Source organism: Eucyclogobius newberryi, unplaced genomic scaffold, assembly GCF_026437365.1.
Source record: "Eucyclogobius newberryi isolate DKJ021-1_F unplaced genomic scaffold, fEucNew1.0.hap1 SCAF_7, whole genome shotgun sequence".
Classification (NCBI taxonomy): Eukaryota; Metazoa; Chordata; class Actinopteri; order Gobiiformes; family Gobiidae; genus Eucyclogobius; species Eucyclogobius newberryi.
Genome location: NW_027316389.1, coordinates 33776289 through 33798341, shown reverse-complemented (window position 1 = coordinate 33798341; position 22053 = coordinate 33776289). Strand labels below are relative to the sequence as shown.

Below are 22053 nucleotides of genomic sequence, written 5' to 3'. Positions count from 1 at the left end.
TAAATTCTAAATCAACTGCATTATTCGTACAGCAGTGGATTATTTAGTGAAAGCAAAGATATCAGTCAGACGGATACTAAAAGTCAAATAATCTAGGTTGCATAATTTAATGATTCAATTATGATCTGTCTGTGGTGCTGTTTCTCTGACCATATGCCGGTTGTTTTTGACATTCCGATCCCCTCATATGACGACGTCCCCCTCAACGTCATTATATGTCAAACCCCTCAACTTTGGCTCAGTTCTGTGCAGTTTTCTCTCAAAATCTGCTCTCAGCCGCGTTGGAAGTAAATCCCTAGATGTTGAGTGATTGTACTCTCGATATGATTTTTTTTTGTCAGGCCATTTTAGATTAGACTAAGACTTCCTAAATCTAAACATGAGTCTTGGCTAAATGAGGTGATGCGGGCTGCCAGGCTGCAGGAGATATGAGCGATAAATTACCAGCATCTTGATATATTGAGAAAGTGCTCAAACAAGAGTCCTCTCTGAAGTATTGAGTTTAAGACTACTGCTTGTGTGTTAGAAGGTAGAGAGCACCAGGGCTTCCATTATAACTCCTAATCATGACCCGTCAAAACGTCGGTTTTCACACTCTTGATTGATTGAATCGATTGGCCACATGAGAACTTCTCCCCTTCTGATAAGAAGGCTCTGCAGCCACGGCCCCCCCGCGGTCAAAGCCCAGCAGTTTCAGGAACCGCGGCACTGCTATATAGCCTCATGGCTAACCCTAACCTTAACCCTAATCTTAACCCTAACCCTAACCTTAACCCTAACCTTAACCTTAACCCTAACCTTAACCTTAACCCTAACCTTAACCTTAACCCTAACCTTAACCTTAACCCTAACCCTAACCTTAACCCGAACCCTAACCCTAACCTTAACCCTAACCCTAACCTTAACCCGAACCCTAACCCTAACCTTAACCTTAACCTTAACCCTAACCCTAACCTTAACCCGGTGCGGTCTAAAACGGCGCGGTCAAATAGCGCAGCAGTTTCAGGAGCCGCGGCACAAAATAACATGGCAGTTTCGGCCGCGCGCCGCGGCTCTGTAGACACTCCCTTCTGATACAGTCCCACTGCTGCTTTTTGAAGAAGCCCTTCTCATCATGGCACCATAGGATATTACCAATGTTAGCTTAGCCTCTGGGATTGAGCCTTTTGGTTATAAACATGCAAAGGTGAACCCCCTCATCAAGAAGAATGCCTGGACTCATCAGCTTTAACACATTTCAGGCCAAATGCAAAACTTCCCTGCCAAAGTCTTTGAGAAAGTAGTGTTCAGCCAGTTGAAAACTTTTTTTATTTGGGTCCAACATTCTGGAGGTGTTTCAGCCAGGATTTAAAGTCCATCAAACTGACTGCTCTATTCAGAGTTTAATGATGTTCTTTTAGCCACAGATGGCGGTCACTGTGTTATGGTCGCTGCATAAAGCAACTCTTACATTGCACTGATGAACTCAACGCAAGGATGTCTTTGAATGTTCTTAATTGTAATGATAAAAAGACTGAGGTCCTGTTGTTCGGCCCAAATGGTACCCCCTGCGTAAATGTTGATTTTGGCCCTCTTCTTAACCATCTTAAGCCAGGAACAACAAATCTCGGAGTGAAGCTAGGCAGTGCTCTAAAACTTGATGCTCAAATTGGCTCTGTGGTCAAATCCAGCTTTTTTCAGCTCAGGCAACTGTCCAGAGCCAAACCGTTTGTTCCAGGGCATCAATTTGAGATTTTAATGGTTGCTTTTATTAGAAATTGTTTGGATTACCGTAATGCACTTTATGTCGGTTTTAACCGAGCATCACTGGCCCGACTACAGCTTGTCCAAAATGTCTCTGCTCAGTTTTTAACTGGCACTAAACACAAGAACACATCACCTCAATCTTAAATTCTATGAACTGGCTCCTGGTTTCTTTGCATTGAGCTTAAAATGATCTCCTTTGTTTCTAAGTGTCTCCATGGCCTTTCCCCTCAGTATTTGTCCGACCTGCTGCAGCCGCACACTCCTGCACGTTCTCTCAGCTCGACTCACCAATCTATACTTGACCCAAACTCAAAGAGAAAAACAAGGGTCGATCCTTTTCTGTTCCTTGGCCAAAACTCAGGAAAGAGCTCCCTGTGCGCCTCAGGCAAATTGAGTCACTGTCTGTTTTTAAGTCGACTATTAAAACGCACCTTTTCTCTCTGTCTTTTTAACACAAGTGGTGATGTTGACTTTAGTCTTTTTTATGTGTGTTTTTTTCTGTTAAATTACATTGTCTTATGTGCATTTGTGTGTTTAGCACTTTGGTCGACTTTGTTGTTTTTAAAGTGCTCTACAAATAAAGTTGGATTGGAATACATTTTGCCAGTCTTGTGTGTGTGTTCAAGGTCAAATGACATCCTAATCAAGCCCACTTCATTAGTGTGCATAGTGTTTTGAAACCACAGATGACCCTTTGTGCGCCTTAACATTCTTTTCGTTGGAAGCCTCTCGTTGTTCTCTATGGTCTTGCCGTGTTTGTTTTTCTTGTTTTATGTTTTATATTTAAGAAAATGAAAACCTCTGCACTCCCTGTTGTGTTGAAGGTGTGCTAAGCTGACTGCTAGGGCTGGCATTCGGAAATATCATTGTATTTAACAATCACAATTCCTTTTTTTTCTTTCTCAAACAATGCTTTGGTCTGCAGAGTTAATTGAACAGGACAGTGTAGCTTGAAATGGTGAAGAGAAAGGGAAGGACATTCAGCAAACTGACCGAATCAAACTCATAACTCTGCAGCAACCAGCAGCAATCACAATGTTTTATTTGATTTGATCCATTCTTTTTACAAACAGATTAAAAAATAGCGAGTTTACCACATAAATGAAGAGTCCCTTTGAACACAAAAATAGTGTAATGTCATCATCCAACGTCTGATCTCTGCTCCACATACTTTCCTGACAGATGATTGGTTCTGGGCCTCTGCATTAAAAAGACCCATGCTGATCGTTGGCAATTTGCAATTTTGATTAATTAAAATTAGAATAATCCCTACCATTATTTTGCCTTATCATCCTTTTCAACCACCCGCTGTACAAACTCAACATATTTTACCTGCCCCAGTTTCAACCATAGAATTATCTGAACCCAGCAATAAATCTAGGAAAAGTAAAGACTATAATCCCTCCATTTTTCTCTCCTTTTTGGACAATGCACTTATTCAAACGCTGCCTGCTTCTGCCCCCCACCGCGCTGTTGAACCACATGAAGTTCACGCCCGAGTTAGCGCCGAGGTGAGTTAAACACGTTAATGACCCCTGAAGCAGGAAGCGCGTTCAAATGGGTGTGCTGAGTGTCACCCGCCACGCTGGGGTCACGAGGTCGCCAGTGTGGTGATGGCGGGACAAAGGGAAAGCCCGGTGCGTGGTGGGGCTAGCGTGCGTGCGCGGAGCAGCATGTAGCGTAGCGTGCTAATGGCTAATGGCGTCCAGAGTGATTGGTCATGTGGCACGGGCCTAAACCAACACAGCTGCAGAAAACAGTGTGTGGGCCAGAGCATGTGCTTCAACCTGCTCCAGCGTTTAGTCGGTTCCCCTGGACACTGGAGGAACTGATGAGAAGGCCCCAAAAAAGATACTATTTTATTCTATCGTATGTTTCTCATAACATCAAGTGTCATTTTAGTCTCTTATCATCTGGGCTGATAAAGATTTCTTCCAATTCAAAGTGAAGCCTTTGAACACAAACAAATTGCTGAATTCTCTGTGACGCTGACGTGCTGGGGAGTTTTGGCTTCTCATTTACTCTAATTATCAACGGTCACAAGGCGCAGAAGAACATCTGATTTCTAATTTCGTCCACATTTTCTTTGGTAAATATAAGGAGTGAAGCGGCAGTTGGGAGATTCTGACAGACAACAAAAATAACATGTATTATTTATTGTAGGGTTAGAGATTTTAACCCAGCATTAGTTTCCTCAAAGTTTTATTTTGATTGATTCTTGCATGTTTGAGTTGATCCTGTATTGTCCTGCAACTGAGAAAATTCCTGTTTTCACCTTCACCCTATCCCCGCCCACATCCCTGTACTTAGCTGTGATTATTTGTGAACTGAAGACTGCAAGTGACTTTAAAATGTCTCGTATGGAGGACGCTGCCTGAGTGCCACGTTAAATGGGATAACGCTTTATTTATAAGTCTATTTAAAAGTAAGGAGCAGTAAGGAGCTTTCTGATTGGTTTACTAGTTGCTCCAACCAAAAGAGAGCTCCTTAATAGTTACCTTTTATATTTGCTTTTCTCTGTGAGGAGGACAAGGTAAAGCTAAAGCTAATCACAGAGGTGAATGTAGAGTCTAATCAGAGAAGCTATAATACAGTAATTGTTTTACTAAATATAATTTAAGAAACTCGTAACAAAAATAATTTGCGAGATATTATTTTAAAATGTTTTAATAAAATGTCTTGTTGAAAGATTTACCAAATCATATTTTAATAAATGCATTGTTATGTATTAAATCCTCTAATCTTCTAATCCTTTAATTAAAGCATTATCTAATTTAACATGGCACTCAGGGCCCTCCATAGTCATGTAGCAACTTTTAATAAAAACATATAAATTAATGTTACAATGAAATGTCACAATGACGAACAGGAAGTCAATGAACCTTTTCTATTTCTCAGCCGTTTTAGATCAATATTGTGGTTTACAATGAGGTTTACGATGACATAAAAAGTAAAATGATGATCTGTTTATGTTATAGTTCAATTCTAAGTACCTGAAAAAGAGCATATTATGTCTCTTAAATAAAAAACAGCCATAAGAGTGCACTTGTGCCGTGCGAGGTTTGGAGTCTCCTCTTGACACTGATGATGTGTCGTGAGCACTTCACAGAGCCGTTCTCAACTTGTCCTCAACCCTTTCTCACCTCACACCACATGCAGCGGATTTCAAGCAAAGTGGCTCATTTGTTCAAAACATGAAATCACCACGGAAACATATCTGCATTTAATGAGTACTTGCACTCATTGTGTGTCTTCGAACCATCTGAAGTTATGGCATTTGTGACGACACAGCGATGCCAGACATGTAAAGTGGTCCAGATGGGCTGACTTCACTTGTTCGGAGCGTATTATTAAAGGCACCGGGCGGCTTTAGGGGTCTTTGAACACGTGTATCTGCAGGTGCACTGACTCACCCTTTAATGATGGATCCACCGCTATTTAATAGTACGTAAAATAATTGTACTGAAGTGTGCAATGCTTAGACTGGACAGCTGTTTGGAGATGACAGAATCAAAGTAACTACTCGTGCCTTCTAATGAGGGATTTAATAGACCTGAAAACAATACAATCCCGGATTTGTTTGGTACATGTGACTTAATGTCTTTGTAATCCATTGTGATGATGCATGCATTACAAAGATTAAAAAATTAAAAAAATACAAATAATAAACTGCTGCTGTCCGAACTCAACCCTCACTTTTGAAATACATTCAGAGCATTCCAATTATTCCCTGATATGAGTTTATCTGCACTTTTCATAACTTTCAGAGGCCAGAGCAGAGTTTTGCCTTCACGATAAAGCTAACAATAGCATGCTAACATGCTAACATTTTCTGGTACTTTCCCTTTTAACATTGGCATTGTTCAGCCAAATATCAGAAAGGCCTTTGCATATGACATTTTTAAAGGCGTAATGGACAATTTTTTGCCGATTTGAGAACTCAAGTGGAAGGGCGCATGCGCACTCCCCCGTGGCAGGACTTATCGCTGTCCACGCCACGAGGAAATGAGACTCAGATTTGGGCCAAAAAATCGGAGTTCTGCCTTTAAGTTGGTATGACTACATTGATGTCAAAAGGACATTTTCTACGATTATCCATAAGGTTATGTACGTTTCACTATTAAAAGAAAAAGTTAGAAAAACTTTTTACGCACAAATAACATTTTAAGAATATAATAATCATACTTTAGACATAAATTGCTTTACTGATATTATTTGTATTTCAAAGGTGCACTAGATCTCTTTTTTTGCTGGGACACTAGATTGTCTTCATTGATTTATTATTTATTGCTCGGCTTGTGATGTTCCATAGTATGGCATTATCATCAACTTCAATTAGAGGTGTTTTTGATGAGGAAAATCATTCTCACTGTGAGCTAAGTTGCCTCTCCACAGATCCGACCTGTAACTTGGCCTGATACCACCTGCCCCACCTTTTAGAACCTTCCAGAGAGAAGAATAACATCTCCATGGAGACAAGTAGGTCCAGAAAAGCGCATCATGATATTATGTGTACAGTAAGAGTGTTCTGTCTGTTTATGGGGTTTATTTTCCCAGAAGATCATTTGTTATTTACGCTCAGTAACAGGATCACGGTGACTTTTGTATTTCATCTCAAAATTCCAGAACTCACGTTGAGAATGTGAGAACAGTTTGACCGACATAGCATGACATCGTTCAGTCTGAAAAGTTCTTCCAAACATCTTTAATCAATGCGTTTTATGGGGGGATCAGGAAGTGCATGAAAGCATGGAGGATCACGTGAGCTCAGGCTCGCTCAGGCTCGCTCAGGCTCCAGGTGCAGAGAGCAGCTGCTGTCGGGAGGGCCTCAGACGTACAAATGTGTGGGAAACTGTGAAGACGAAGAATGGACTGAGAAACGAGGAAGATTAGAGAGGTGTGAGCAAACAAGACAGAAGACGGGGAAGATGGACCGCTTCTGCTTAATGTTGGACACTCGGCTGCCAGAGAAGGGACCAAATTATTTGTTAAAAACTAAATGAATTCTAGGGTTATAGACAGTAATAATGAATGCTGCTTATAAACACACGCAATCTTCTTAAATATATTAAAATTTGTATATACTTTTCCGTGATATGTTTGCAGACATTTAGTAATTCAAAGTTTGAGTCGCTGTGAGACGTGGCTAAAGCTAGAGTAAACAGGAAACTACTTCAATTTACTGTCAAATTTATCTGCATTTATTCAATTTATGTTTTATTTAATGTCTCTTAATGACAGTGGGTTTGATGATATTAGATGCATTATTGCACTGGAAATATAATATTTAGGGTTTGTTGATGAACAGGAGACAGCTGATGCTAACATTAGCTAGCTTTGTTTTGCGAAGCTCAAATAAGTTAGCATCAGTTGAACTACGGCAGTTCATCACAAGATCAAGTCAGCGTTTGGTGAGAATGATTATTTTCTGCTTCTATCTTTTTGTCATTTTGTTTTTGAGTCTTTGCTGACCTGACCCTCTAAGGTCCGGTCAACACGCCGCGGTGTTAGCGCTTTCTTGGCTAAAGACCGCTCCGCTTTGGATCGCTTTAACCGGCCCGTACGGTTCTCTAAGTCAGAAGACAGGGCAAGACACGTTTAAACCAAGCTAATCTGCTTTAAATCAAACCGGAGGAAACAACCTAAGCGCTCTACTGTTACCTCCAGACTGTGATGTGGCCACGATTTAATCAATCAGTCGTCAACCTTTATTTACAGAGCCCTTTATAACACTCAAGTCCATCCATCCATCCATTTTCTACCGCTTGTTCCCTTTCGGGGTCGCGGGTGACTGGAGCCTATCCCAGTGACTTCGGGCCTTAGGCGGGGTACACCCTGGACAGTGGCCAACTTGTCGCAGGGCCAACACAGACAACACAGGGCCAACACAGACATTAATTCACAAGGGCCAATTTATAGTCACCAATTTTGCCTAACACATACATGTCTTTGGACGGTGGGAGGAAGCCGGAGAACCCGGAGAGAACCCACGGTAACACGGGGAGAACATGCAAACTCCACCCAGAGAGATCATGTGATGTTGGTCTGGTCCAGGAATCGAACCCATGATCTCCTTCTTGGGAGGCAAGAGCGCTAACCTGCCACCGTGCACCCTATTATAACTTATAACACTCAAGTCCTTTCATCAAATCAAAGCATTATAACGTAATTAAGCGAGTCACAATGCTAAAAATCCACAAACAAGACAAAACAACAGTTTATTCATTTCCCAAAATAGTTAAATGTGCCTGTAGTCATTCACAACATTTGAATGAAAGGTTTTATTGTGAGATTATAATGAAGCGTTGCTCGTTTGTGCTACGTGCATAACCACATGAGCAGATTCCAGGACAGTTCCTTTCTCATTTTCACTGCCTCTTTTTGATGAAACACAAATCATATTAAATGCTGAATACGGTTACGGCCAGCTTAATCAAGCAGTTAATAATGAGCGATTACATAAAGCATGCGTCACAGACTAATCCTGCGATATATGCTTTATTGTTACAGTCATTTATGCTTCAGCGCAGTGGGATCCATAGTTGGACAGTGTATATTCTTCCAGAAAAAGACCACGTGCCAAAGTTTGAAGTTTGAAGATAGATTGTTCGCTGGCAAAAAGTGCAAAACACAGCTATAGTTCAAGTTGAATTGATGATAGTGACATCTTTGAAGGCTTACATTTCCAACTCCGTCTCCTAAAAACACTGACAGCGGCCAAGAACAGCAGATTTATCCAAAGAGTCGACGGATGAATAAAACAAAAGCTAGAAATATCCATGTCGGCCCCAAAAGATGAGTTTTCGTGATGTTGCATTACAGTGAAACCGTCAGTGAGCCAGGATCTTAGGCGGTTAGTACGGTTGTAAAAGAAAGAGGACACAGTAGATCTTAGTTTCAGAACGGTCCGTGATCTATACCAGAACAAGAGTAAGGCCTCGTACTACAATAAAATAAAAAGCAGCTGTTATTTGGAGTTGCATTCTATAAAAATATATGAATTGTAGGACATAAATTTACTAGAATTGACTAGCAAACCTTTGTGTTTATATCAAAATCAAGTTTTAAATGTCTGTATTGGTTCACGCCAGACACGGAAAAGTAAATCTGCATAAACTGCTCAATTATCAGAGCAGTCTAGATCGTTACTGTCATCATACAAAAGAACTGCTGCATTGAGAAACATAATAACTGGAACTTGGCTTGTAGGTGTTGCTGTGTGCATGGTAATAGCGCTCCACAAAATATGAATAACATGTTTTTTCTGATTTGGAGCTTACAGTGATAACATTGATTTAACATTGATAACTTTGCCTGCTCGATTGAAGTCTGTATGAAGTATCCGCTCTGCCGGCTTACAGGGAGAGCTGCTGTGGGTTTTCTATGCCAAGGCTTAAAGAATAAAAAAGAACTTAGGTCAAAAGCGCACCGGAGTGGTTGATTCACTGTAAAAAATGTGCTCGTAGTCGGGGGCCGCAGAGAGGTCAGGTCCCGGCAGGTTGGAGCTGGGATGTTGCTATGGTGCTTGTCTGTCAGAGTGAGGCTGAGCAGACTGGTACGTGTGGGCACTGGGCAGGTACATAGGGGTACACAAGTTGCACGTGAACCCGTCTGACCGGCACAGGAAACAACAATGGCAAAGAAACACAAGCATGACTATTTGAAATGTCTGGACGGACAAATCGGGCGGATCGAATAGTACTGAAGGGGGTGAACAACTACCAACCAACCTTGGGAAAGAGAAGTCAAATTTCAAAATAGATCTACCAAAAAAAGCTATTTTACACACAACTTGAACCCTGAGGTTATCACAACGGTGCGTCTAATTTATAGATTTTTACTGGCAAAAATGGCCACTAGGGGGCAATCTAGCAGGAAGCGCAAGCGTTGGATTATTCACAGAGAAATAAGCCTAATGAGGAAGTAAATCTAGACGCGGCGAAACGCAAAGACACACTCAGATCACATGTGATATACGGGTCTGCAGTTTAGAACCTGCCGGATTGAAATGACACTTTCTTGGCCAGACCTGACAAGTCAAAAGACAACCATACATCACTGCCATAGACTGTTTCTGTGTAAATCTCTCATGTTACACCGTAACACTCACTCGATAAGTACGAGCTCAGGAGCAGATGATCCAGATGTGAAGACACAGACACAGGTAAATCAGCTCACACAGAGTCATCAAGGACAGAGGGGACAGAGGGGACAGCTCTGATGTGATGCTGTGTGTCTTATAGTCTAATAGTTCCCAGTGAAACTCCCGTTTCAAAAGACGCAATACTACTGCGTTTATTTATGTATAAATATCTCATGTTTCAATGAGGGCGCCTGCGGTTTATTGACAGGTGCGGCCCATATATTATGTACAATATATATTTTCTTTGTAAATTGCTCTGTGCGCTGCTTTTATTCAGGAGCGCTGTATATCCCCAAAAGTACGGTAATAATAAAACAGGGGAACCGTAGAGGAAGTTAAAGGTGCACTACGTAGATGGATTCATAAGCAACACATTAAATAAGTGGACTTAGCAAGCTAGCACATGTTAGCATCAGCTGTTTCCTGTTTATCAATGCACTGCACTTGCATTAAGACGCAAAATATTACAGACACATCTAACATCACCCAAAACCAGAAACTTTGCAGAGAAGTGAAATAAATGCAGAAATGCTAAGGATAAACCAGAGGTAGCATCTTGTTTCCTCTTTAACCACGTCTCACAGCAACACAAACGGATATAACGGACAAGCGACAATAACGGGTCGTACTTTTGTGAATTGCTGAGATCGGCCTGGCTAAGAAAGAACAAATTCAGGTACGATTTAGATTTCAAATGTAGAAAACATTTGTTATGTCTGGGTGACATCACACCCTTTGATGGAAATGCAGGTCGCCATTGACAGAGGGACCTCCAAAGAGAACCGGTCTGGAGCAGCAGGGCCAGTCGGAACGTGGTTTATGGCATCAACTAAAGACAATGGAATTCTTTCTGTGGTGTACGTTGGCATAAATCAATGGTGTCAACACTAGTTTAAGGCTACGATACATATTTTATTGTCCTTAAGGTGAGAAATTGTCCCCTGCATTTGACGCCCTCTTCAATGGCGCTGGGGTGTCAGGAGGAGTGGGCGCCTGGGGTCCCGTCTCCAGAGTATGAGCCAGTCTTGGTCAGGACTATCTTAGCAAACCCTATTGTGCATGTTTTGGGTGTTACTATGACATTGTTCCAAATGATTTTAATGGTATCCGAAAGTTTGTCTACAGTGATTATTCTGACAATCGTATGTTAATCACGTTCACGCTTCTCTTTAGTCAAAGTAAACTTGCTAACGCCCATTATTTGATCCGTTTTCCATTTTACAAGATAAATTGACCCATAAAGTTATATTGCAGTCAATGCTCGACACTTTGTTTTAATTTGAATATCAATGCAACAGATTAATGCCAAAACGTGACAGTTATGGCACGACTTTTTATTTCCAGTCCAAAATTGACAAAACTTCGGATGAATCTAATTTTTTTAACAGACTTTTATAAGTTTACACAGCCCCAAGACGATTGTGAATGTTATCACTGTCGTTGACTTATTGAGGCTGTTACCGGGAATTGTGAAAGGCCCGAGACCACAGGGTGGGTTTGTGCTGCCAGGACTTTCAATGAGATTCTCCTGTTACAAGCACAACATCAATAAGAAAATAACTTTGTGCCAAAACGAATGAATTTGAAAGTCGTCCAAACGAGACGAATATGTTTAGATGGAGAAGAAGTTAAATCTCTGTAGGAAAATGTGTTCTGTACGTTTGTGTCATAATTCAATACTGCTGGAGCGATAAATGGAGCGGGAGGTGGTCTTATTCTTAAAGTGCCCCCTACAGGTCGGACGACTCATTGAACTGAAATGCAGTTAAGAGAAACTTATTTTGAGTTTTGCTAAAAATCATAAAAAGTATATCCAGAATAGCAATTTTTTTAGGTTTATAATTTAAAGGCGCAATGGACGTTTTTTTTGGCGATTTGAGAACTGAAGCAGAAGTGCACGTGCCACTCCCCCGTGTGGACTGATACAACACACACGTGCGTTTGTTTATTGGCGCAACGGATCGCATCGCTCGTCTCCCGTAGATTTCCGTCTTATTCTGAGCCAGCTCGAACAGTCTTTCTCCGTCTTCATTTTGTCCCGTACACTGAGGGAACTATATTATGATAGATCAATGCGCTTAGAGACGCGGGAACGTGGGACGAGCCACACGAGGCTACAGGTGAGCGATAGGTGCGTTTTATGATTGATACGTGGCAGGACTAATCGTCCACGCCACGAGGAAATAAGACTCAGATTTGGGCCAAAAAAATCGTCCATTCAACCTCCTTTAACTTCCTGTTTGTAATTGATGACATCACATTAGGAAATTACCCAGCAAACACTGGGCAAAAACTCATCACAATTTATTTTAATTTGACGAATGAAAATATACGAGAGCGACTTTATTTAGTTGAATAAGGTAGGATTAAAAAAGAAGTTCTTTCTTTTGTGTAAATTATGCAGTGTGTCCCTAGTGTGATGTCACCTCCTGTCATTTTCTACAGATTTCTCCACAAATACCAACTCGATTGATGTAAAACTATAATTCATACGTACAACAGGTATGAATACCGGTATGAATACACCAAATAAAGTCAAAAGTAGAAAATCGTAAAAACCTGTCATAGGCACTTTAATGTTCAGAAAGCAGAACACTTTATTCATCTCTTGAAGGGCAAGAAAACACACACAAAAGTACAGTACACAAGTACCTGTACAGTATGTGCTGTGAACACTTTCAGGCTAGATACAAGAATAAAAGGACATCAGACAGAGTTCAATCACCTAATTGCGAATGGAATAAAGGATGTAAAATAGCGATATCATTCCTGGTGAGTGATGTGTTTAAGCAGTTATTTTCCTTCAAAGAGAGAGAACCAAACCAGGAGACAAAAGAGAAAGTGAGGAGACTCTCAAAGAAACGCTGAGGATCTTTGTTTGTGCAGCACATACATTTTCTCTGTTGTGATTTTTTTGCAATGATGTCAAATGAGAATCAAACATGGTTCCCAGATATTTATATTACTCTATTACTCGGACGAACACAGGGAGAACATGCAAACTCCAACCAGAATGGCCTTGGAATTTACTGAAATCCTGAAAAACAAACCTCAGTGTAGTTTTGGCAGAGCAGAAAAATGCAAAAAGTACAAGTAAATCTGTTCTAAATTCAATATGTTGAATGAAACTTCCCAAAGTTTAAAGATTTTTTCAGATAAAAAAAACAATATAACCTCCATGAACAATAAAGTACTTTTGAAGGAAATACAGTGTCTGAATTGGAACTGCACATCAATGTTGAACCTATTTTTATTTCTTTAAAAAGATAAAATCCGAATTGGGTTGAATTTTATGTATTTTTCCATTCACCTGCAGAGATAAACATTTCAGTTCAGTTTTTATGTTTTAAGACATAGATAAAGCCTGTTTTTGTGTAAATATAAATAACCAAAATTGCAATTGGGACAGAGCCAGGCTTCATTTTGTTCATTTATCAGAAACAAAAATATTGGATAACTTATTTAGTATTTGAGTTAAATAGATCTTACTAAAAACGTATGTAAAAATTCAAATTCCGCATATTATCAGGAGTTAGAACTTAAATGAATCCAGCTTTGAATTAGAGTTCTACACATCCTTCTGAACGATCCGTTAGACTCTCGTGAAGTCTACGATTGTAAAGTTTGGTGTTGGTGCAACTTTAAGGGCTGATCTTTATGTCTCTGTGGGAGAAAAATGCATGTGGAGAAAACAGACTTTGAAGTTACCAAATAAATGTATGGATGAAAGTGGATTAAGTGAAATAATAAAACATATTTAGGCACAAACAGGATAATGAGATGAACTATAACCCAGGCCTAAACACAAGCCCTCCACTTTCATTTGAATTCATAAACTCAGAATCTATTTTCAAAACCCTTATAAATCCCCTTTATGACAAAATGTTGAAATCGTTTATTTTCTGTATAAGTTCAATTGTCAGGGTTCACTGTGGCAAAGTACTTAGCACTTTCACATTTCCACACTGTCCCTGAAAAAACACCAACTGGAGCCAAGAAAAGCAGATTACTCAGCACAGTCCAATGATTGATGAAACAAAGGTTGTGTCTGTGCTAACATAGTATTAGTCCCGTTCCGTATCGTTCCCGTCCCGTCACACAAAGCTCATTACTCGCATGTGTTACGCTCATATTTTATGCGTTCAGGTGAAAATAAGCCTCTAAATCTGTTAAAAGTCCTATTTCCATCACGCACAGGCTTTAGCTGAGCGGTATATGCACGGACTGGAAGTGAAGTTTAACCTTTAATTATTCAAAGTCAGCATGACAGGTTAGACTACACATTTCACTAAAACGTAGTGATCACATTTATATTTCAGATTGTATTCATATTTTGCCTATTTGTCCCCAGTTTGACCATTTTTGTAAAGTTAAAATAATTGTACTTCCTACTTGGACATGGGCATAAATTATGACATAGGAAGAGGTAGTTCCACAACTGTTACCTAGCAACCAGACTGTAAACAAGAGCCACAATCCATATAAATGACACAATAGTTTGACAAACGATCATTGAAACTGTTAGAAGTGTAAATTGTCTCTGTGTTTTCAACGACACGTCACATTTTGATGACATCACAGAGGGATTCCATTTCAGCACTACTTCCTGTAATTTTCACAACTTGTTTTTTTCTTAACTTAATGGAAGTAAAACTATGATAAATATTTACCACAGGTGTTATACCATCAAACTAAGTCATAGAAACATGTCATAAAGACTTTGAATTCTCAGATATAATTATATTTTGTTGACCTGATTTATGGTTCAAATCTCTATAATTGCTGTGTCTATTCACAAGAAACAAAAACTGTAGCAAAGTGAAATATATTTTCTGTTAGGAAACTAAACAAAGGTCAAATCTTTCAACACCCTCAGAAAGTGGTGCCATTATTCAACTCTAAAGACGTGATTCTTCAAAATAAACGTTTTTACTTGGTAGCACGTGCGCAATTTTCTTAAGTTAGGAGAAAATGCTAAAATTTAGGAACACAACACCACATTTAAAGAAACCTTTGTTCTTGGTCTTTTTTTCTTTTTGGATGGTGTTGTGTGAAAGAGGCCACATATGATTGGCACATTTGCGTTGAGCATTTATTAACTAAGGCATATTTTAGTGCACTGAAGACCCGTGCTAAAATTGGAGCCACATTTAGCATTGCCAAGTGTTTTTAACTCTAACCACGGCCACATGTCAAACCTCTTTTAAAAGCTCTGATCCTGAACTAACAAGTCGCTGGATTGGTTTTTCAATCACAGAAAGTCACTAAGCATGAAACACTGAAGCACTGCAAACATTACAACGGTCACTGATACAGGTGATTCACAGAAAACTGAGCGTGGGCTTTATCATTTTATGACAATGTAAGTCAATCAGTTCTGTCACGCGTCGCTGTGCTCCTCTTTACTTTGGCAATTATTTTCTGCTGCACATGTGCTATGAATTATTTACCTATTTTTTTGAGCCCAGCTTTATGACATGACATTAATGTAACCAAATGGAGCTAGAATATGAACACAACCTATAGACTGTGAAATGCTATTCCATAAGAGTGTCCAGAGGGAACACAAACGGAGGCAAAGTGAAGGAGATTGTGAGGCAGACTTTCAACAAAAAACAATTGGCATATTGCAAGTTCAGCATGATAAGTGTGGCAAACAATATACATATTTACCAGAAAATAACTGAACGGAATAAAAAGCAACAGAAATGAACAAACTTAAAAAACACTTTAGCAGGTGTCGCTCCTCGAAAAGAGCGTTCAAAGCTCAGAGAACACAAAGACTTCAACATTAGCAAGTTGTTGCTGGAGCGTTCAAATGGCTCTACGTCCCATTTAAGGTGTTAACCACGCGGCTAATAATAACACAGTCATTCATGCATATTCATTAAGATTAATTAGACAGAAGAGAGACAGAGGACGAGTCTAGAGCAGTGGGTCTCAAACTTGAATGAAGCTAAATGCTACTCCAGGTATGTTTTCGATGAGGGAACAATGTCAGAACAAGATTGAAAGCTCAAAAAAGCAAAATGTGCATAATAATAATAATGATGTGTCGCTTAACTGATCACATAAGAAAATAACCAATGACGTTAAATGCATTTGTAAAAAGTTAAATTGTTATATTTAGCAGAGTCACACCATACACTGGTCAAAATTCACCATCTACATTTAACAGCAAATAGTAGAGATTGTCCAATTGGATAATGAGTGCATGTTTAGAAATATTATGCTCAGAGAAAAGAGCGGCGGAATTTAGTGATAGGCCAGGTTTTTAAATAAATGTATCATTTTTGTATCGTTATGGACCATAAACATTCTTTTGATTATCTTCGCTTCGGCATATCATAGTTTGTAACTTAAAATAATGAATGTCCCTAAAACTATGGTAAAAGTGGTAATAATTTCACACGCTTTGAATACAGCAATGTGGCTCACTTATAGATTTTCACCGGCTAACGGCCTCTAGGGGCGCTATAGCAGGAAGCTCTCTCTTGTTGCTCAGTCACTCGCAAAGTACAAGCGCAGGAGCAGAGCCAGACGTGGAGACACAGACAGAAACAGGTAAATCAACTCACACATAAAAAACAAGGAGAAAGGGGACAGTACGGACCGTTTAGATGTGTTCTCTGTGTTTTAAGCTTCAAAATGCTTTGTGTTTTATTAGAATACAACTCATATTCACTGAGAAATGAATCTAATGAGAAACTCAATTTGACATGTCTAAATGCAAAGATGGCGTTCAACATTTTATAACCCTCCCCCGCAAATGAAATGAAACCTGCAAATTAAATGAAACCCGCAAATTAAATTAAACCCTTTGGCACCTGCGGATCAAAAGACATCACTATCTTTCTGTGTAAATATCTCTTGTTCTGACTTTTACGGTATACATTACTCTGTATCAGAATTTGTGTTAGCTCGCCATATATATTAGCCTTTGTGTTTTTGCATTGGTTTTAGGAAATTGGAGTATCCCCTATCAAATACATCTGATTGAATCTGAGATATAAAAACAGCACTGGGAACTCTGGAACTCTTTCCACCTCTGCACGTCACCAAACTGTGACATTTGAAACTGAGCTTTTTGTGAGGCTCACAGAGTAGTTCAGGCGTATGTGGCACATCATTTTCACACATTGTTTCCTCCTTGGTCAAGACACTATCCCACTTTGCCGTTATGAATATGGCGTGAGTGTTGGTCGGAGGGGCCGCTGGCACAAAATGGCCGCCACATCATTTTAAGAGGAGCAAAGTGAGACAACAATAGCCTACTGTAACGCTTTGAGAAGTGGGGTGAGATTGCATTGAAGAAATGTTGTTGTTGTTGAAGGGCATTTTAAGTCACACTTGAGAAAGACTTGCACATCTGTACCACTAGGAGGAAGGGCCCCTGCAGGGTTTCCATCAACACTTTCTTCAGAACAATAGGTCACATATCAGAGCCTGACTGGACGCACAAACAGAGCCGCCCTTTACCCCCGAACCTCCCAAAACGCATGCACGTCCTGGGCCGCGCTCTGTAGGACACTAGACACAAGGCACAGATGCACAAACTGGTAAAGAAGAGCACAACCACATGGGGTGAGCAGGTGTCCCATCCAAAAAGGACAGTCCCAGTCGCAAATAGTGTCGTAATAATAATCAAATGTTCAGCTCAAATTTCAATGCAAATGAAAAAAGACTTAATACCAATTTTGTACTGAAAAAAAATAAGACCCTTTTTAACACCAAAGGATACACTGATGTACTAGTGCTATACATATGACTCTGTTACCATACTAACATTATATTTATTATAGTACAAAATACAGTCACTTTCAACACAGAATAATAATAAAAAGAGTATCAAGAATATCATAATATCTACTTCTAATAGCCCTTAAAACATGCATATCTAAAATAAACATCTTCTTCGTTGCCCTTCTCGTTCTGAGCATTTCTGCCTTTAAATAGTGCTAATTACATATGTGTTCTTGTGTTGTCAGCGTGCCAGTTGCATGGCTTAAATGGCTGCCAAATAATGTCTACTTTCTATTCTTAAATTGCCCGCAATCTCTCAGTATTTTTATACAGCTCGATATCAGTCATGGGACCGGTTTCATCGCTGATTAACTAATTATGAGGGACTCGCGTGGTCCGTCTCATGTCTTCTTATGAGGAATAGAGAAAGCCAAAAAAACATCACAGAGGCTGAAAAATATCACTGATTTCTGCAGAATCAATGAGCTGGGGTGAGAGAAGTTTGATTTAGTTTGAAATGATATGACCAATGAGCTCATTCGTTTCACTTACAGCATGTAAATAAACCAACCTGATTGCACAGTGCTCTTTAAGTTTGGCTCACTCTTTGTAAAGTACTATTGGAGAAGTATGTATTTTGGATCCCGAGTAAATATGTACTTAGACATGGTTCTAAAACAAGACATGCCAAATCAAATAACTCAAAAGCATGTTTAAAGGACAATAACAGTCCAAATAAAACATAATCTGTCCAACTTAAAGATCTGTTTCACTTAAAGTCTACACTTTTGTCATTGAGGGCCGCATTTTGAAGCATATACAGCGTGACAGGCCCCAGTAGGGGAGCTTGTGGGGGAGCTTGTAGGGGAGCTTGTAGGGGAGCGTGTAGGGGACCTTGTAGTGGAGCTTTTAGAGGACCTTGTAGGGGAGCGTGTAGGGGAGCGTGTAGGGGAGCGTGTAGGTGAGCTTGTAGGGGAGCTTGTAGGGGAGTGTGTAGGGGAGCGTGTAGGGGAGTATGTAGGGGAGCTTGTAGGGGAGCTTGTAGGGGAGTGTGTAGGGGAGCGTGTAGGGGAGTGTGTAGGGGAGTGTGTAGGAGAGCTTGTAGAGGAGCGTGTAGGGGAGTGTGTAGGGGAGCTTGTAGGGGAGCGTGTAGGGGAGCTTGTAGGGGAGCGTGTAGGGGAGCTAGTAGGGGAGCGTGTAGGGGTGTGTGTAGGGGAGCTTGTAGGGGAGTGTGTAGGGGAGCGTGTAGGGGAGCTTGTAGGGGAGTGTGTAGGGGAGCGTGTAGGGGAGCGTGTAGGGGAGTGTGTAGGGGAGCTTGTAGGAGAGCGTGTAGGGGAGCGTGTAGGGGAGCGTGTAGGGGAGCTTGTAGGGGAGCGTGTAGGGGAGTGTGTAGGGGAGCTTGTAGGGGAGTGTGTAGGGGAGCTTGTAGGGGAGCTTGTAGGGGAGCGTGTAGGGGTGTGTGTAGGGGAGCGTGTAGGGGAGCTTGTAGGGGAGTGTGTAGGGGAGCTTGTAGGGGAGTGTGTAGGGGAGCTTGTAGGGGAGTGTGTAGGGGAGCTTGTAGGAGAGCTTGTAGGGGAATGTGTAGGGGAGCGTGTAGGGGAGCTTGTAGGGGTGTGTGTAGGGGAGCGTGTAGGGGAGCTTGTAGGGGAGTGTGTAGGGGAGCGTGTAGGGGAGCGTGTAGGGGAGCTTGTAGTCCAAAAAAAGCTTTAAGTTTGATGCATTATTCTTACATGTGCGGCAGTGAAATGAGCTGCGTTTGAATGTTGTTTGTCCAGAGGGCGTCAGGTGCTGAGTTACCATGTCTCCGCCGTCCCCTTCACCAACCCAGTGTCATCTCTAAGACTCCCCTGTCCACACCTCCCAACATAAACATATGACCTGCTACTTCCTCCATCCCGTCTCCTCTGTGAACGCTTTTGGCCCTCGGACACAGCGCTGCAGTCGGGTAACGTCCAATGAGCTGTTTGACACGGAAATTGCACATGTACGCCATTTATCCTTTCACGGCGCCTTTTTATTCAAATGTCTTATTTCACAACTTTAAAAACGATGGACTTCTATTTTTGGTGAGTCAATGTCTTTGCAGAGAATTGTTGGATTGACAAAATTTGGAAATAAAGCATGGATAAATAATAAACCAATACCCTCCTGGTGCCAGCAGAGGGCAGTACACACCTAGCCGAGTATTCAAATACAACGTGAAGAGCGTATTTTGCATAATTTTAGCCAACATGATTGTTTATTTCATTTATTCTTTAATACTTGAGAAAACGTGTCCACTATATATGAATATGTACCTTTCAAATACCATAGCTATACTTTATAATCGGGGGTGGGAGTAAACAATTCACTCATTTTAATGTAGAAAAGCTGCTCTGTCATCCACTGTTCAACAGCAAACGCCAACTTTAGAGTTACATTGTACCAAAAGTAGACAAATAAAGTGTTCCATCTGCCCAAATGTGTATAAATATCCAGGATACAACAATAAATGCTATTGCTATGCTAGCACTGTCTACATCTGTTCACTTCTCTGGGTAACTGTAAGCTGTGTCAACAACGTCCATTAGACTCAAATGTCATAATATAAAATTTTTGCATTTTGATTATTGTGAGGAAAAACATCACGATTTAACAATTAGTCATGATTATTGAGACTGTGACCAAAAAACTGTGAAATCTTTCATTTTCTTCTCTGGTCTGACATTGGTGGTTACTGTTCCTCAAGTTAGTGACAAAATGTTACTTTCTGAAAGACAAAATAAAGCTAGATTACAAAAAAGTTATTGAGTCTATATTTTGGGCTGTATATTGAACAAAAAATACTTAAATCTTGTTTCTAAAACTATCACTTTTATTATTTTTGGTTTCCTGTGATCATACTGTGCCCTGAATAATCACAATTATCGATGACCCTATAATCTTGACATCCCTATTGTTAAAATGCACATTCTGTAAGTAAACATCTTAAAAAGGGAAAGTGGAGTGTTTTCCTCCCACGCCACGACACAGGGTTGACTGTGAGTTTACATGTCAAGTACATTTCTATTAAATACATATATATATTTTCTAACGAGCATTAAGTAAAGCTACAGCGTGTCATCCCTGACAGCCATCTTCAAATTGACAAAGTTGAAAAGCAGAAGAACCAATATCCCCAAAGAATAACATCATAATAATGGTATAATTCACTTAGCATTTATGGTACAATGGCCACGTTCTGAAAGTCTACAGTTCAAAACTTCAAAATGTCAAGTTTCCATTGGGCTGAAGTATTTTCAGCAACTTCCTGAACAACTAAAGAGTACCAATAAAGATGCCATTCATAGTTAGCATTTCAGGTGTGCCTTGGAGGTGGTCCCGGCCCGACCTGAGAACTTCCCCCGGGGCCGTCTGGTTTGTGATTCTTGACATTTCCCGCCTTCTTCAGAAAAGTTCCACAATGCCCTGGTCACTCATAAATATCAATAATGTCTGTGTGTGTGTGGACACGAGCTCCCACAGCAGCGTGTGTGGAGAACATACGACCTGTGGGTATTCCAACCTGCATTCACCGCCTGCAGGTGCTTTGTGAAGGACAGAATTACGGAGGAACAGCCCATTGTTTCATAAATCCAGATCTATTAAATGCTTTTAGAAATGTAGTAAATTCTTTCATGGAGGTGATGAAAAATTTGCTGATGTCAGACGTGATTTTATTGGCACTTTTAAGGTAATAATAATGCATTTCTTTTTTCAGAATCCCTTTACAATTCTGTGCGTTATTCATTTGCTGTCACTCCCTGGTCTCAGAGCCACACAGCCACATTCATACATAGGCAAGGTACACAAGGTACACAAGGTACGCAAGGTACGCAAGGTACACAAGGTACGCAAGGTACGCAAGGTACACAAGGTACGCAAGGTACGCAAGGTACGCAAGGTGTGACAGAGTGACAGAGTACAAAGAATCAAACCACCAACCTTTGGGTCTGTATGATTGATCACGTGGCCTTAAATTAGTTTTTTTGCGACTTGCTACTTTTTGTTTGCTACTTTCTAAAAAAAATGTTGCGACTTGCTACTATTGCTATTTGCTTCTGTAGTTATTACTTTGTTGAGATTGTCAGAAAGAGGAGAAAGGTGCAACTGCATACACCAAAACACACTCAGGCTAGCAGGACCAACAAGAGGCGGTATTAATAAAATAAATGAATGAATACATTAAAAAATATATATATATATACACTGACAATGTGTAGTGGTTTATAAACATACTGAACGCTCTAAAGTTTCTAGACTGTTGTCCCTCTGTTTGTCTAATGTCTGTGTGCTGTTTTTGTTCTTGTTATTATCACTAGAAAAAAAAAAAAGAAAGAAAGGTGCAACTGATGCCAGGGACACAGGGGTGAGGGTCAGGAGCTAATCCAAAGTCATTTAGA

At 40.4% G+C, this 22053-nt stretch overlaps 1 protein-coding gene across 1 annotated transcript in view; it reads right to left on the bottom strand.

Moving 5' to 3' along the window:
• Positions 1-22053, bottom strand: part of sema3d (sema domain, immunoglobulin domain (Ig), short basic domain, secreted, (semaphorin) 3D) — a 97393-nt gene that overhangs the window by 2170 nt on the left and 73170 nt on the right. The gene's annotated exons all lie outside the window — the stretch shown is intronic.